Below are 19,074 nucleotides of genomic sequence, written 5' to 3' on the forward strand. Positions count from 1 at the left end.
ATCATGATTTGGTCTCCTAGTGCATTCTAGGTATGTTCTCACTTTTCTCTATTTTACTTAATTTTAGTGCATTAAGGACAGTGCACAGTTTTTAGTTGGGGGTGGGATATACCATAGCCACCATGAGTTTTTGTTGTAGTGATTCTTTTCCTGTCGACTGCTCTATGGTTACAGAACTCGCATGTCTAGGATAATTTTAGGTCGTATTGTATTTTATTTCTTATTGTATTTTATTTTCGTGTTATTAGGATATTTGTAAGTATTTAGGAAATTTTCATATTTTGATTGATTTTTGATACCCCTTCCAAATTTGAGTTTTAGAACCATGTAAATGTATAGATGTGTGAACATTGTGGATTTTTTTATGACATTAGGATAAGGGATATGATAATCACTTGCTAACAATTGCAAGAGCCGGATTTAATTAGCTTAAATTCTTCCAAACTACATAATATCTCCTTCAAGTTTTACTTCGTTCGAATTTTGTGTAAAATCAACCACTAATCATGTGTGCATTAAGTTATTACTCCTAATAGTATAAACGAACCCTAACAGTAACCCTAGCCGTATAACCTAAAAACATGATTTTCTGGCCAACATGGCCATACTATCCGGTGGGACTATCCCAACGGATGATACGACTCAGCACATGCAGAAAGAACATAGTAATATCAAGTATGTGGATCTGCTGAAGCCAAAAATAGTAGATAATAATAGTATTAGGGTTTCACGTAAGCCAGTAATAATGCTGCATGGTGAGACATCAATCACATGGAAATCATCAGAAGTTCAGAATCTAATCATGCAGGAAAAACTTCAATTCGCTATCATTGGAAAGTTCTCATGTGGAAAACCTCATATTGATAATCTAAGAAAATCAATTCCAAACCAATGTGGAATCAAAGGACAATGCAATATAGGAGTTTTGGATGAGAGACATGTATTGATAAGGTTAGAAGAATTGGAAGATTACATTTAATTGTCATCAACAACAACCTTCTATATCAGTCCGAATGGGAGATATTGGTAGATAATGACACTAAAGTGGGATCCATGGTTTAAACCTGATATAGAAACTACAATTACAGTAGCATGGATTTCTTTCCCAGAACTTCCTTCTAATTTTTTTGCAAAAGATGCAATTTTTTCCATTAGATCAGCAGTAGGGAATCCACTCACTGTAGACCTGGCAACAAAGAATCACACAAGACCAAGTTGTGTACGAGTTAAAGTAGAGGTGGATTTAGTTGCAGAGTTACCACGAAGAATAAGAATAAATGAGGAGAATGATACAACAGGCGAGATCAAGTCAAAATGGGTATAGATTTAATATGACTATATGCCCAAGTATTGTAAAGATTGTTGCTTACAAAGTCATGATGCTGATACTTGCTTGACTACTCATCCAGAACTATTTGAGAACCAAAAAGAGGAAAATAAAAAGATAAAAGTAAATATAGATGACACCGATAAGAATCAACAAAGGAATAGTCAGCACAACCAGGATAAATTCAAGGGAAACACTAAAAATCAACATTGCCTGAGGAGGAAAAATAAATATAGGAGAGATAAATATAGCCATATACTTGGTGAAGTGGAGGAAAACAATCACAAGGGGGTGGAAGTATCCAATTTATTTGGGGCATTGGATGAGCAGATTGATAAGGTTATACACAATAGTGAAGGAATTCAGGCAAAAAAACTTTATGACAAAGCAGATAAGGACAAACTCAATACAAAAGAATGGGTCAATGAAACATTTGGCAAAAGCACAGAAGAAATAAATGATGGACAACAATCAACAGAGAAGCATCAAATAATAGAAATAACACATAACAAAAAGGAACAGAAGAAAGAGTTGTTAACAAAACTAGTGCAGAAGGATAACACCGATATAATAAATCAGCAGAAGTGTAATTAAGAGGAATAATAGGGTACAAATGATAAGCAGTTACATGTGTATAATGTAGAATCCATGGAATTATTGGTGCTGGAGGGGATCTCACCCTTGGCAATAAAATCAGAAAGTCTGGTTGAAGCATGTAACGAGGATAAAGAAGACTTGGATGATAATGTAATGGATGATAATATAGATCAAGTAGCTAAAGAAGCTGACTTATCTCCAAAGCAAGTTGTAACCTTGAAGGCTAAACAAAAGAAGACAAAGAAAAGGAATAATAGTATAAGTTCAGCAGCTATGAATACAAGGAGCTAGGCATCCAAGTTTAAATAATTATGAATGCACTAATATGGAACGTAAGGTCAGTTAACACTCAACAGGCCTTTAATAGATTAATTATGATGCATAAGAGATTTCAATTATATTTCATAGGGATCATGGAACCCTTTCTGGATAGACTACAAATAGAAGATTACAGGAGGAGATTAGGATTGAAACATTCTTTAGTGAATGTTTAAGGTAAAATTTGGGCATTTATTCATAAAGATATGGAAGTGACAATTTTGAAGGATGAAGAGCAGCAATTATCAGTACACTTACACAGTGCTGATCTGTCAGTGATAGTTACTTTGGTAAATGCTAAGTGTAATGCCAATGGAAGATAAGTTTTATGGGACTCCTTAGTAGATATGGCTGATACATATTAAAGTCCATGGCTAATAGGAGGAGATTTCAATATGATAAGGCATGAAGAGGAAAATTTGGGGGGCTTACCAGTTACAATTAATGAAACACAAGAGTTTAATCAGTGTATTAGTATGTGTAATATGGAAGAACCTCTTTATAAAGGGAGTAAATACACCTGGTGGAATGGGAGAACTGATAAGGGGGGCATATTCAAAAGTCTTGATATAATTTTTTTAATGACAGGTTACATAGTATATTTCAGGTAATGAAGGTTGAACATCTAGCAAGGAGTGGGTCAGACCATGCTCCTTTATAATTACATTGCAGAGTGGAAAAGGAGCAGATAATTAAATCTTTTAGATTCCTAAATCTATGGTAAAGAAAGAGTCTTGTTTGAAGATCATTAGGGACAGCTGGAAAACAGAGATGATATAAGATCCTTTCGTAGTGTTTCATCAGAAACTTAAAAACACTAAGTCTACTTTAACAAGGTATAGCAAGGATATTTTTGGTAATATATTCTAGGAAATTGCAACTCTAGAAGATATTATCAAGGTAAAAGAAAAGCAATTTGAAGAAAATCCAAGTAGAGCTAATAGAGAGCAGTTGTTTAAAGCACATGCAGAGTTAAATATTCAGCTGAAAAGGGAAAAAGAACACTGGAGACAGAAGGCTGGATGCGAGTGGTTTAAAGATGGTGAAAACAATACCAAATTATTTCACATTATAGTAAAATGAAGAAGAAATAGGCTCAAGATCAAAAGTATAGAAAATGAAGAAGGAGATTGGGTGGAAGAAGCAAGTGAAATTGCAGAATTAGCTGTCACTTTTTTCAAAAATAGTTCAACAAAGAAGGAGATACAGAAAAATTTTCAATGATTGATGAATTGCCTACTGTGGTAACTAAAGAATAGAACACTGAAATAATAAAAATACCTATAGAAAGGGAGGTTAGATCTACTATAATGGGCCTAAATAGGAACAGTGTTGGGGGACCTGATGGATTGACTGAAGCATTTTATCAAGATGCATGGGATATCATCAAGGTGGATATTCAGAATATGGTGGTAGCCTACTTTTGTGGCCATACTTTTCCAACATTCATCACACATACCAACTTGGTATTATTACCAAAAAAATTGGTGGTGAATTTATTTTCAGATTTGAGACCCATTTTATTGAGCAATTTTGTTAACAAGATATTAGTAAGAATAGTTCATGAGAGGATAAAGAGTCTACTTCCTCAACTCATCTCACTAGAGTAGGCAGGTATTGTACAACGTGTTGATTGTACATAAAATTATCTTAGAAATTAGAAAAAGAGGAAAGCCACCTAATATGGTCTTGAAATTGGATATGATAAAGGATTATGATAGGGTGGAATGGTCATTCTTGACAAAGGTATTGAGGAAGATGGGGTTTTCCTTAAATGTTAATTGATATGGTGTTCAGGTTATTGGAAAACAATTGGTACTCCATACTATTAAATGGGCAGCCTAAGGGATTCTTCAAGTCTTCAAGAGGATTAAAGCAAGGTGATTCTTTATCCCCTTCTTTGTTTATTATTGCTATTGAAGTTCTGTCAGTAAACATGAAGAAGCTTATGTTATCTAAGGAATTTAGATTGTTTGGAATGCTAAGAGAAAGTCCTAAACTGAATCACTTAGCTTTTGCTAATGATATGATCATATTATGCAAGGCTGAAATGACAACTTTAAAGATGGTATCCTTGACATTAGAAGGATATGAAGCTATATCAAGCCAAAAAATCAACAAAAGGAAGACTACATTATATATGCATAAAGGAGTGTCAAATGGAATTGTGGTGATGGCAGAAGTAACTACAAGTATAATAAGAGGAGAATTTCCTTTTAATTACCTGGGCTTTCTAATTTTCTATATGAGGAAGAAGGGGGATTACTATCAATAATTGATAAAGAAGATAGCAAATAAATTGTAGGTATGGAAGGGGAAATTGTTATCTTATGGTGGAAGAGCAGTGTTGATCCAACATGTACTACAAAGCATACCAATCCACCGCCTTTCAGTAATGAATCCACCCCTTAATGTGCTAAATACATTACAAAAGGCTCTAGCTTAATTTTTCTGGAGCAGAAGAATTAGTGAAAGAGGTAGACATTGGGTGAGATGACAGGAGGTGTGTTTACCAAAGGATAAAGGGGGACTAGGGTTTATAAAGCCAACAGATATATCTATGGCTCTTTTCTGCAAATTATGGTGGAATTTTAGGACAACAAAGTCCATATGGAGTAAGTACATGTATAACAAATATTGTAAAAGGGAGCATCCATCAATGGTTGTGTAAAGAACAGGAGCAAGTGGTTCACAAGTGTGGAAGAAAATATTGTTAGCAACAGACTTAGTAGAGTATCTTATAGTATGGCAGTTGAGGAGTGGTAATGCAGATATATGGTTATATAATTAGAATAGTCAAGGTGAACAATATTCTTTCATGGATGGCAACTGTGAGCTTAGTGATAAGTATAAGCAGGTAAAAGAGTTGGCAAAGGAGGGAAGATGGGATGAGCAAACACTTATAAGATTATTCAAACTAGACATGGCTAAACATATGATGGATAAAGTTATACCTCCAACAACAGAGGGAAATAATGTACCAGTTTGTTCTTTGAAAGAGCAAAGAGTTTTTACAGTGAGACCAGCTTGGCATTATATCAGAGATAAAGGGAAAATTAGTGATACATACAAGTGTATATGGGTATAAGGATTGCCCTTTAAGATTGCTTTCTTTATGTGGAGGTTATGGAAGAGCAAAATTTCTGTGGATGATAATGTTAGAAGGAGGGGATTTCAAGGTCTATCAAAATATGGGTGTTGTGATGATCCTGCAGTAGAGATAATAACTCATGTTTTTAGTAGGTATTTTTATGCTAACAGGACATGGTCCTACTTTTCTTCTTTTGTAGGAATACCTATTCAAGGATTAACTTTGAGGAACACTGTAATTACATGGTTGAAAGAAAGATCTAAGAGAATATAACAACCTTATTTTTAGGCCTTACCTAGTTTTATACTCTGGGAGATTTGGAGGAGGAAAAATAAGAAGAAACATGATAATAAGAATGCATATGCTTTGAGACTCATTCATAACATAACAAGGAATGTTAGATTGTTACTAAAGGTTAGGAAACCAAACTATTTGTTCTCTATGGAATTGCCATAGATATTTGAAGAGTTTGACAGAATTAAATGCAAAATAAAAGTCACAACAGCGCAATGGGAGATGCCAGAATAGGGATGGGTCAAATACAATACAGATGGAGCATTTTGAGGAGCTGAGGGAAAGAGTTCTTATGCATATTGCCTGAGAGATGATCCAGGGGATATTATATATACTCGTTCAGAAACACATACACATGCAGACAGTTTGCAAGTAGAAGCAAATGTAATACTTCAAGCAGCTAAACATTGCAGGCATACACAATTTGACAAAGTCATATTTCCAATGGATTCACTCCTAATGCAGAAGATTCTAATAGGAAGCTGGCAAAGTCCATAGATTATAGCAAGTATAGTTTCTAAAATTAAACAGCTGTTGTAGGAAATAAAGTAATTTATCAGCATATATACAGAAAAGGTAACAAGTTAGAAGATTATCTTGCTAATTTAGCTATACATTCAGGAGAAGTCATTTACACTAACTTTCATCAATTACATCAAAGATATAAAGCAATTGTTAATAGCAATAAATGTCAAAGTCCATATTTAAGGTTTACACCAACACGAGGATGAAGGGAAAACATTGGCCAAGACAGGGTAGTAACATTACACTTCATAGCAATACAAAGGAAGAACAGAAAGAAGAGAATACATTAAATAGTTATTTCCCTCAAAGCCAATAGAAAGAAGTCATAGATATAGGGGAGAATCTAACCTCTTTCCTTGCAGATCTGATCAGTAATGGTGATGATGCTAGAGTACAGGAGAAACAAGTAAAGAAATGTACAGGATACACTAACTTACTTAAAGTTCTGTTCATTCACTTGAATACATCATTCTCAACCTGGCAATTGGAGATAAATTGGAAAAATCAGTTGAATAAAGGTCAGATTGGAAGTAAGAACCCAAGAGATGTACTATTGTGAGCTGAATCATCAAAAAGGAAGACAATTATAGGAATAACAGTGATGCGAATCGACTCTGGAAGAAGAGACGTAAAAGTCAAGAAGGAAAGGAAACTGGATCTTCCATTTTGGAAACCCTACTTACACTAAGTATTTCTTTGTAGTTTTTATTTGGTTTAATTTTTCTTGCTTTATTTGAACCGGTTTGGACTGGGTCAAGTGATATTGAAACAATTTTTTTTAATTATTAATAAAAATCTAAATTAAACCAAAAAAAAGAACCAAATAGGTAGTAGTTGGTAATATTGACTCAGTGCCATGTGTGTGAGATACTACCTAGTTCCCTCTATGTGTTGAGTTCAGAACTTTCCTAGTTAGTCTTGCCAATGTTGAAGGATACTCGATTAGGAAAGGATCATAGGTCATTTTTTATTTTATTCCACGTTTAGCATAGATGACCTTCCATGTGTGAATTGTATCCCTTGATGACTATTTTAAGCCTTATAGCTGATTTTCTTGTTTCATCATTCACCTTCCCATTTATAGTACAATGAATCTATTTTGGACTTGGTCCTCCTTGGACATTGTGCATCTCAACTCAGGAAAAATGCCTAAGTTGAGGGTGGCTATCATATGAGTGCGAGTGTAAAATGGGTATGAAGAAGGGTAAAATAAGAGAAAAAGTTAGTAGGGATAGGTGTGTAGTAAAAGAAAAGAAAAGGAAAAGAAAAAGAAAATAAAAATTATGAGAAAGAGAAAAATAAAGAATAAAATGACCGCACCCAACTTGAATGTGAATAAAATAATAAAAAGGAGAAACAAGGGCGGAAATAAAGTGAAAATTGGCTAGTTCATGAGACCCCAAAGTGAGTGTAGTTCCAAGGAGGATTAGTTATTTAATATGTCCATATGTACCATACCAACCCCAAGCCTACATTACAAGTTGAGAAAATTCCTATAGTGATCCTGACTTGACTATCTGAATGCTAAGGTAAAGAAAATTAGGGCAAGCCTATGGTATTTGATGTGCATTGATTGGAACTTCTCTTCTGAGTGTGAGTGTCTCTTGACGGTTCCTGCATTGACATGCATGATATCATATGATCGAGTGGGACATTCTTGTTATGAGGGCACTTGAGTCATATTGCTAGCTATTTTCTTGTTTCGGGTAGTGTAATTTGTATATATGAGTAGTTGTCTGTTGCTAATGTAATTTCCATACCTCGATCCCCTTGTGTAACATTATTGTGCTTCATGTTCATACATAGTTGGTTTTCAAAAATAAGATTGGAAAGGGATGTTGTGTTTTGAGCTTTACATGTTGACTGACTACCTTGAATAGCTTAGTTTCTCCTAGCTAAGCGTTGTTTTTGTTTTTATTTTAGTTATGTTTTGTTGCCTGAGGACATGAAAATGTTCTAAGTTAAGGGTGTTGATGTGCTATGGAAATATAGCACTTTTGATGCTTAAAATGAGAAAAAGATGTAAGTTTTTGAGGTTATTTTCTTAGATGCAGAAAATCATCTTTTGGATGATAAGTTCATGAAAAAGGTGGGAAAAGTTTTTTTTTGGCATTTTCAGTGAAATTATGGATATTCGGGATTTTTTCCATCTTGTTCGCGATCAAAGTATGTTCGAGAATAGAAGAAGAGCTGAAAAAATGACTCCCAGCACTTACCAAGTCAATATGTGGCCGCATGTAGGACCTACAGGCCCCATGTAGGCAAAGCAAGTATCTGAAGTCCAAAATCCTGAGAGATAAACTTGTAGGATTTTTTCTCCCAGTCCCTGTGGTTTGTACCTACACTCAATGCTATGACCACAGGTACTACCTGTGCCCGGTAACAGACTGCGGGTATGGACAATAAGTAGTCACTAACCTAATTTTCTCCTATTTCGTTCGGTCTTTGGTTTTAGGGTTTCCTCATGTACTATAAATACCCTTTATGTGTCTTTTAGTTGGAATAATATACTCTTGATATTCACAAACATATTTTGATTCCAGAATCGAATTTTGATCTTTGTATTTTCTTGTATTGAATTTTGTTTATTAATTCAGTTATAGTTGTGGGTTTTATTACTTCTTATCATTATGATTTCATCTATGCTTTCGAATATGAATGTTATTGATTTCCTCACAAACATGAGCGACTAAAACCCAAAGTTAGAGTTGTGGACACCCTGATAAATTGATGAAGTAGGGGAAGTACTTTCGTTGTTCTGAACGGATACACATGAATGTATTGCTTTATCTTTGTTATGACCATTTTCTTAATGGGTGCACACATTAGTATCCTACCTAGATATTGTGGCTTACTCTAAAAGAGGAGCAGTGACTAAGAAAAGATAAAGAAAACAGTAATTTAGAGTTTTAACTATCGATCCACGCTTCTTTATTTTATCTTAGTAATATGGTTAGGTGTCATCTAATAACTAGAGACCAAAAGGTAATAGTTAACTGGGATCAAGATAAGGGTTAGTAACATGACATACTGAGACTCAAAAGGTAAAGGGTGAAATCCTTCTGCTTGATCAAAAGACTACAGAAGGTACATAACTTATCGATTCCACATGCAAAGTATTAGGTTGGTTCAGCGGAGAACAATAAGCCTACAGAGTTGAGAAGCTAGGGGGAACACAATCCTAAGTTCACCTACAATGATTACAACCGAAGTTAGTATAGTTACTTGCTCGAGATTACTACATCAAAACCCCCTATTTAATTTTCTTGTTTTTCCCGTTGACTACGACTGCTGAGATCTAGAAAGTCATGTGTTCCCTTGGGATTCGAGCCCAACCTTTATTGCGTTACTATATTTTTACAGTGACCATATCATCATCTTATAGGAGGTTTTGTTTGAACATCATCAAACTCTCCCCTGAAGACTATTATATGAAGACACTGCTTTTTGGGGATACTAATCTTAACTTTCTCTAAACTCAATAGATATCTCCCTATCACTCACACTCTCATGAGCATACACATCCTTACTTCTTAACATATAACAATCCATTCTCCACTCCTTAGTATACTAGCATTAAACCTCTAGTCGCATAACCTTACAACATACCAGTATTTTAAAACTATACCAAGGGCTCACATCTCCAATGTATATTTTCATAAATTCAACTCTAGAGAGCACTATATAAAAACTCCATAGACTTCTCCATATTAAGAAAGCCAAGAGCATAAACTAGGTATACATGGCACTTATACACTTGAAACCTCATCTAACAACATGCTACTTGGGGTTCAACCTATTTGCATATACCTAACGCTCTTACTTACCTAATGACTTAGCTACAATCTATCATTTCAACACTAGTCCTCATGTATAAATATCATAGTTATCCACTGGAATTTTTTAGTTATCAACCTAAGATCTTTCACACATAACTCAAGCCTACGAATTTACTCCAATAAATCTCGCATCACTATCCCTAAGTGAAGATGTCCAAGTAATACCATTTTTTAGATAATGGTACGGTCGCTGTAAATATATAGTAACCCAACTAAGTTGGGGTCGAATCCTAAGGGAGCATGTGGAATTGCAGTTACCAACAGTTCTAGTCTATGGGTAATACTGGAAATTAAATGGAGGGAATTTTTTTTGTAGCAGTATCGAGCAAGTAACAATATTAACTCTGGTTAAAATTAGTTATAGGTGAACATTAAGATTGCATTCCCCTAGCTTCTCAACTCTATAGTTTTATCGTGTGATGTTGAGCTAATCCAATACCTTGCATGCAGAATTGAAAAGTTATGTACCTTTTACATCTTTTGGAAGAGTAGATGGATTTTACCCTTTACCTTTAAGTCTCAGGATGTCGCGTTACTAACCCATATATTGATCCCAGTTAAATATTACCTTTTGCGTCTCTAGATATTAGCTAAAGGCTAATAGTCATTCACTATATTCCATTGTGCGGAAATGGATCGACAATTAACTCCCAAATTATTATTTTCATTATCTTTTCCTAGTCACAACTCCTCTTTTAGAGTGAGTAGCAATATCTAGGTGGGATCCCAATATTTGGAACTAGTATGACAACTATTTTAATGAAGATACCACAATGCATGCTATGGGTATTAGTTTAATTCAATAATCATACTTCCCCGACTTCGTCAATCAGCCAGGGTTTGCACAACCCTAGCTGTGGTTTTTTAGCTGCTCATACTTGTGAAGAAATTAATAACATTCATGATTGAAGGCTGACATGAATCAGATGAATAAAAACCCAAAACCTTAACTTGATTAATCAACTGAAGTTAATACAAGAAAATCCCAAGATCAAAGATGGATCTTGGAATTAAAATATGTTTTTGAGTATCTAAAGTGGGTAACCTCTACTAAAAATTACATAATAGGTATTTGTAGTACAAGAGAAAACCCTAGAAACAAATCCAAAATGAAATAAGAGATTCTCTGTACTTACGGCTGGCAGGGTGCAGGTGGTACCTGTGGTCTAGCAAAGGGCGCAGGTGTAGACCGTAGGTTGCGAATGGAATAGATCCTGCAAGTCAACCTCACTATTTTGGATTTTTGACTCCCTCTTTGTGCACCTGTAGTCCGTAGGTCCTACCTGCAGTTTGTAGGTCCTACCTGTAGTCAGGTCCTACCTGCAGTTTATAGGTCCTACCTGTAGTCTGTAGGCCCTACCTGCAGTCTGTGGGTCAACTTAGTAGGTGCCAGGAGTCAGTTTTCCAGCTTTTCTTTGATTCTCGAACATATTTTGATCATGATTAAGTCGAAAAACACCCCAAACATCCATAATTGCTTCAAAAGTGGCCAAAACACCTTTTTTCACCATTTTCACAAACTTATCATCCAAAACATAGTTTCCTACAAAACATACCCAAAATAGATCAAATATAACAAAAAGGCCTCAGAAACTTACATATTTTCCTTGTTTTAAGCATCAAAAGTGCTATATTTCTATAGCACACAACTAAGCTAGCATTCTTATCACTAGAATCAACATCTAAAGTTCAAGATTAACATCTATTACCAATCATGAATTTCTAATAAAACATCACACATGCAGGACTAGCCCATCAAAATATAGGATAAATTGATCAGTGTAAACTCCTTAGTCCACTTAACTATGGCCTACAAGTACATCTTCTTCAAACTATTACTACTACACTTTAAAATTGACTACACATCATCTAACCTACTAGACTGTTTTATAACTACTTGATATCAAGGGACTCTCAATGTAGTAAGACCACATAATCAGGATAGTCGATCATAATCTTATAACATAACCTATTTTGGTTTATTAGCATATTCTCTTTCCTCAAAACTCTTCTACTTACATATACATACCTTTAAACTACCTTTAAAATTCTATAAACATCACTGATTCCCCCTTTCTATGATTTCACAATTTCGAACAAATTGTAGGTTATCATCACTAATCACTTTCTCTAATAACTAACATAGAATATACACGTTTTTTTGCAGCCATAGCCACTCATAAGAGTATAATACCACTTTACTCACTTAATGGAAACCACCTTTATCACTCAAGATATTCCCTTAGCTCGAGCTTCTAATATGTGAATTCATGATACTAACCTTAGGATTATCTTACCACTCATAGGCCATAACACTCCAATTCATACTACCCCCAATGAAAATATTATCCTAACATTCAAATACATACCTTCCTCCTTAAGTGAGACATCTGTAATAAATTTTTTGAAAGGGGTTAAACACATACCTCTTACCTAAGGCTGAAACACATGATTCATGAAGCTAGAGGTCTACACTTGAACACATACACTTTAATGTATTAATGGACTCCTATAAAGTCCTTGTACTATGTCACAAACTTTTGATGACTCAATATAAAAGGACCTCATCATTAGGAATCTAAGCTTTTGCACTTGTATCGCCTCGATAATGTGACATAGCCCATAATATTAAAACATGGACAGAATGTGGGTAACTTTTATATGGACAATACGATTGCACAATCTAGAGTATTAAAGAACAAGAAATATTTCCTAAATTCCTCGGAGCCACCCCCTTATAAGTGTAGAGAACTACACACCTATAAAAGGGACTCTATTCAACACAGTTTTGTGGATATGCAATGACCCTAAACCATGCTTTGATACTACGCTTGTCACAACCCGAACCTGGGTCTAGCCATGATGGGATATCTCAAGCCCACCATAGACTGTAGACAGCTCTCATAGCCTTACCTCAAGAGCACCATAAATGTAAATAGCTGAAGTCAATCAAAATAACAATAAGAAGGATAGATAAACCAAGTGATAATTCTAGGAATCAAAACAAACAAACAACCCAATACTTGCCAATAAAATCCTCTAAAATGAGAATACCAAACTAATTCAGGACATGCCCCACAATATGACAAACAGAATCCAAAAGTACTAAGGCTATAAAGAAACAAATAAAATAGCCGGTCTTTCTAAAGATAGAGGCTCACCACTTCACATCAGATCCACAAGAGTACCCAACTACCTAAAACTGCAAATTGTTACTAGAAAAGCCCTCAGACCCTACATCATGAAATGATTTAGCATCCAGGAATGATCAGTGGGGCGAGCACTACTTTATAACTCAAAGGAAAGGGGTAAAATAGTGTATTTACCAAAAAATAGCCAAAACCGTATGCTCAATATTTATAAAGGATGCCGAGATAGGGACAAGGTCTATGAATATGAGAGATTAAAATATTAACCTAAAGTATGTAGCTCGCTGTATCTTAAAGGAACCTATGGGCTATATAGGTCTGGTTCCCCCTGTCGGAAAGGCCCCACCACATATTAGCTGCACGTTCTGAGGAGACTGAGAAAAGTTTAAAGACATCAAGGTGATAGACATCCAAAATATAATGTGTACACTAAGAGCATGGTCATATAGACCTCTAACATTGGAAAACGTGGTTTCCAGTTTTGGTCTCTCTAGGACCTACGCCTTCATAGTGAGCTACATAATTCCTTTTAAGCCCAATTAAAGTGATTTGCATATAAGCCAACCATTAACCAAGTAGTCTTTATTAAGGCATTTCCAATATGGTATAATTATACCAGTACGCTTGCAAGCTAATGTAATTATGCCAAACCAATTCATGTAACAATTAGACTCCCAAGTTCCATTTAAAATCCAAACCATGGCCACCAAGGGCCTTCAAAAACTATTTTTTTTTCCATTTATCCTTTAATGTAATGCAATATTTTCAAAATATAAGTTAAATCATGCAATTATCCAAATTCAAAATTAAGTTCATATGGTAGGTTGAGGTTAATACCATTACTAAGCCTAAAATCCATAAATTTAGGCAAACCCATTCCACCCATTCCATTCAATATCATAATACATCAATTCAGTCCCAAAAATAATCAATTAAAGCATGAATAATCCATTTAAAATAAATAATAAGCAATTCAAGTGTTAACCACTAAAAAACCTCAACCCAAGTTCAAAATCATCATTGAAAACACATGAACATTGAATAAATAAATGGTACAATTCAAAAATATAAGTTAGGAATGAGCAACATGCCTTTTAGATAAACCAAATTTGTGACACCTTGAATCTAAGCTTTGGAAGTATGAATTTTGGGGAAGAAACTACTAACATTTCTCTCCTTAGAGTGGAGAGGAGAAGAAACATTGAAAAACTAATAAACATCAATTTACAAGGATTATTGATTAATTTAAGTTGTAGGGGTAGGGTTTGAGGTGAGAAAAAGACCAAAATACCCCTAAAACATAAAAACAAATTACAGGAATTTCTTGGTTGACAACTAAGTTGACAACTTGCCAGTTTGTTGAAAACTCATCAACCTAGTCATCAATCTCTAGCTAGATTTGGCCATTTACTGGATAAGGTTCACGACTTGAGTTAAAAGCTCATCACCTAGTTGACGACTCATTAACTTATTATCACCTTATAACAGATAATCACTCTAAAGTAAAATAAGCCTAACCTTATACTTTGATATCAGATTATGGTGAATTGAATGAGTTGGATATAAGACTCGAACATCTTTCATTTAGTATATAGTAGGCCATCTAATTTGTTATATTCTACAAGTAATGGTCATTGAAAGTTTACCCAAGTAGGTACATCCACTAAAAATCAATTAGTAGAAAAGTTCTCAAGTTGTCTTTGAGTTAGGATATTTTTGTGATCTCAATTCATCTCCAAAACACACTATAAAATTGATATATTAACATATAATCATTGGGTTTGGGTCTATACATGTAGGAATGATGGTTCGCATTCTAGCCTAAAATTGTGGGGTATTATAAAAGTATCGTGCATATACCCCTCCGCAAAATAGTATTGCTGCAAGAAAACACAGACATATCTTAGAAGAAACAAGAGTTATCAGATTTCAAGGTCATATACCTTTGATATATTTGGGACATTATTTTAAAGTTGTAGTCTATATCATCAGTAGACTATCCTCAAATATGTTAAATGGTATTTCACCTTATGAAAAGTTGCATGCTAAGAAATCTTCTCTTGATAGTTTAAGAGTTATAGGCTGTCTTGGTCATGCAAAGTTTCTTTATGATACGAATAAAATCATGTAAAGATCCAAACAAGCCATTCTCAAAGGCTATTCTGAAACTAAAAAAGGCTACATATTATATGATAATGATAATAAAGTGTTTTTTGTTCATAGGAATGTTTCATTTAGGGAAAAAATCTTCCCTTTAAGAAATGTCAAAGATTTTGCACCTATATCTCTCAGTCCATATAAAGTGGTGTTAGAAGAACTTCATGCTAAAAATAATCTTGTAACAACACCATCTACTGAGGACGTTATAAGGGTTTAAGATCTAGTGGAGAGTAAGTATGTAGACTCTTAAAATCACTCTATGGACTAAGAAAGTACCTAGGCAATGAAATACTGAACTTATCGAAGCTCTTATAAATTGTGGTTTTAGAAAAAGTCAGTATGATCACTGTTTATTCCTTAAAAACACTCAAGTAAGAATAGTTGTAGTCTTGGTGTATTTTAATGATATTCTAGTTACAGGTGTCAATGATATCATTAATTCTAAGATTTCACTATACAAAGCTTTTAACATAAATGACTTGGGAGAATTGAAGTTCTTCCTGGGAACTAAATTTGCTAGATTAGAAAAAAGAATCCTTATGTATCAATGGAAGTATGCATTAAAACTTATACCAGAAATAGGTTTAAGTTCTGCCAAACCAGCCACTATTCCTATGGACACAACTACTAAGTTTACAACCAAAAAATATGATGATCATTTCAAAAGTTCATCAAAAACTCAAGATGATCTACTCACTGATGCTGACTCATATCAAAGGTTTATTAGTAACTACTTATCTAACTTTAAATAGACCTGATATTTCGTATATTGTACAAACCTTGAGTTAGTATTTGTAGCAACCAAAATAGTCTCATCTAGAAAAAGATCTAAGAGTTATCAGATATATCAAGGGAAGTCCAAGTTAAGATATTTTACTTTCAAGTGAAAGGCAAGATATATTAGCAACTCATTGTGATACAAACTAAGTTGTATCCTGTGTTTTAAGAAAGTCAATTGCAAGATTTAGTATCAAGCTTGGTGAATCACTAGCCTCTTGGAAATCAAAAAATAACCTACAGTTTTAAGGAGCTCAACAGAAGTTGAGTACAAAAGTTTAGCTTCTATAGTAGCAGAACTAACTTGGTTAATTGGCTTAATCAAAGAACCTGGTATGCAACTACAATTACTTGTTAATGGCTTCTTTAAAAATAAAGTAGCAATACAAATTGAAGCTAATCTTGTCAATCCTAAGAGAACTAAACATATAGTGATAGACTACCATTTTGTAAGAGAAAATATTCAATCAGGACTGATCAAAACTTCATAGATTCCTACAACTGAGAAATCAATAGTTGTTTAAACTAAGATCTTGAACAAAGTTCAACATAAATATCTTATAAGCAAACGTGACATGTTAAACATCTTCACTATACTATGTTTTAGGGGGAGTGTTGAAGCGAGTGGTTAAGAAGCTCAATCATGATCAGATTCTATAAATAGTAAAGCAATGGAATAGTGGAAGAAGTTAGTGATAACTAACTTATATCTTCATCTCTAACCAACTAACTAACCAACTAGTAGTCTTAACTTTCTTAAGAGATAACTAACTCTTACTCTATATATGTATATATATATATGTATGTATGTATAATGTACTACTCAGAATATATAACTTGAATAATAGAATTACATTTTCACTAATGTTTTCTCTAGTCTCTTCTCCTCTTTTCTCTCTTCTCTTCTCTTTTTCTTACTCTTTCATGGTTGTTCTCATTGAGATCCATTAATTCTTAATACATCAATATTGAGAATGGGTCCAAATGTTTAGAAGATGCTCTTACCCTCTTCCGTAAAATGGTCTGAATAAAACCTCTTCCCTCTCTTGTCTACTTCTTTAAATTATTTAAGACTCTAATAAATATACATCATTTCCCCATTATTGTTTCTTTTTTTGAGAAGTACAGAAAATGGGTATCCCAATTAATGAATTTTCTTGAGTAACATTATTAACAGTTATTTCTCGATGCATTGCATTGGTTCTGCATTTTCAGTGTTACCCATTTACTTGAAGAATGACATCCCATTTAATGTTGTCACCATTACAATACTAATAAGGGATCATTTGCTGAAAATAAGGTTAAAGATGATGTTGAATGGTTCAAAAAATTGTTAAGGGAGAAGATTTGTGAACTTAATGTTGTCATGTATGCAACCATCATAAATATGCTCAGCAAAATGGGTCATACAGAGAAAACTTTAAGTTTGATCCGGTTAATGGAGAAGGGGACCACAAAGCATGACATTGTTATCTAAACATTATTCTAGATGCCTTTGGCAAGGATGGAAACTTTGATATTGCTATAAACCTTTTGAGCAAGATGAAGCAAAAAGGTATTCCTCCTAGCATAGTCACATATAGTTCACTCACTGATGGTTTGTGGTAGCTTGACTAGTGGGAAAAAGGTTAGGACTTTGTTCTCTAAGATGGTGAATCTTAATATTCATCCAAATATGCACACCTTTACCATACTAGCAGAGGAACTATGCAAAGAAGGAAAAATTGAAGATGCTAAAGAAGTAATGAGATGCTTGGTATAAAAAGGTGCAGAGCTTAATATACTCACCTACGGTGTGATAATAGATGGATGTTGTTTGTGTGGTCAAGTGGAAAGATCGAAGAGAGTTTTAGATCATGATAGATAAGAACATTGAACCTAATAGTATTAGCTACAGTTTACTAATAAATTGATATTATAAGAAAAAGAAAATGGTTGAGGCTATGCAATTGTTTCATGAAATTTCTCAAAGGGATCTAAACCTGATATTGTTACCTACAATACTATCTTGCATTGTTTGTTTGAAGTTGGAAAAATTAGTAATGCAAAACGAATTGATGTCAACGTGCTATCTATCAAGATCAAACCTGATACATGCACTCATGACACTTTTCTCAGTGGTTAGTTTAAGTATGAACTTGTTGAAGAAGCTATGTATCTCTTTAATAGATTGTGTAAATATGGTAATCTCATCAAAGATCATGCTATTTTTGAGAACTTTATTTTATTGGATTGCTTTCAAATGTGAGAAAACAAATAGTAATAATAAATGAATTTTGTCTTGAAGGATTGTCTGATGAAGCTAAAGATATCCTTAGAAAAATAGAAGACAACAGTTGTTTTCCTGACGATATCACTAACAATGTAATTGTGCAAGGATTTCTCTGGTGAAAAAAAAATTACTGAAATGGTATTTTTCATGAAGGAAGGGGATTCTCGTTTAATGCAACTATAGCTGGGTTCTTGGTAAACATTATAAGGGAGGATACTTCCGTTGTTGACATGATACTAGAATTTCACTTGAAAAATAAGAAGCAAATACTTCATTCACTTGGTTTTTGGGCTATGGTATGGCTTTGATCAATTTCCTTTTTATTGTTGCAAAATAAATGGCACCATTGCAATTGTAGAAGCTGATAGCTATTAGAAAATTGCTTGAGCTTTCTATGCAAGCCCTATTGAGGTGGTACTTCAATTTTAATACATTTCAGTTTTATTTATCCCATCACTTTTTTATAGAAATAAATTGTTATTGCACTCTCAGTACAAATTTCTTAATAGTAACCATATCAATTTTAAAAAAATAATAATGGTGAGTTTCCTTTTGGTACCCTGTACACGGTATAATAGTTCTCTTAAGGTATATTTTTTAATAGAAGCACAGGGAAGGAAAAAATATTATAGCTATCTTTAGGTGTTATCATTTTCTATTTTCATTACAATCAATAACAATTGCCTTGAACATAGAAGCTACTACAAGAACAATCGTTTTGGTGC

General features: G+C 34.0%; 1 pseudogene; it reads left to right on the top strand.

Annotated features, from left to right (window-relative positions):
- Nucleotides 1-2,448: 2,448 nt before the first annotated feature.
- LOC107874363 lies at nucleotides 2,449-18,657 on the top strand (annotated as a pseudogene).
- The last annotated feature ends 417 nt before the right edge of the window (nucleotides 18,658-19,074 follow it).

This window comes from Capsicum annuum, chromosome 6 (assembly GCF_002878395.1).
Source record: "Capsicum annuum cultivar UCD-10X-F1 chromosome 6, UCD10Xv1.1, whole genome shotgun sequence".
Lineage (NCBI taxonomy): Eukaryota > Viridiplantae > Streptophyta > Magnoliopsida > Solanales > Solanaceae > Capsicum > Capsicum annuum.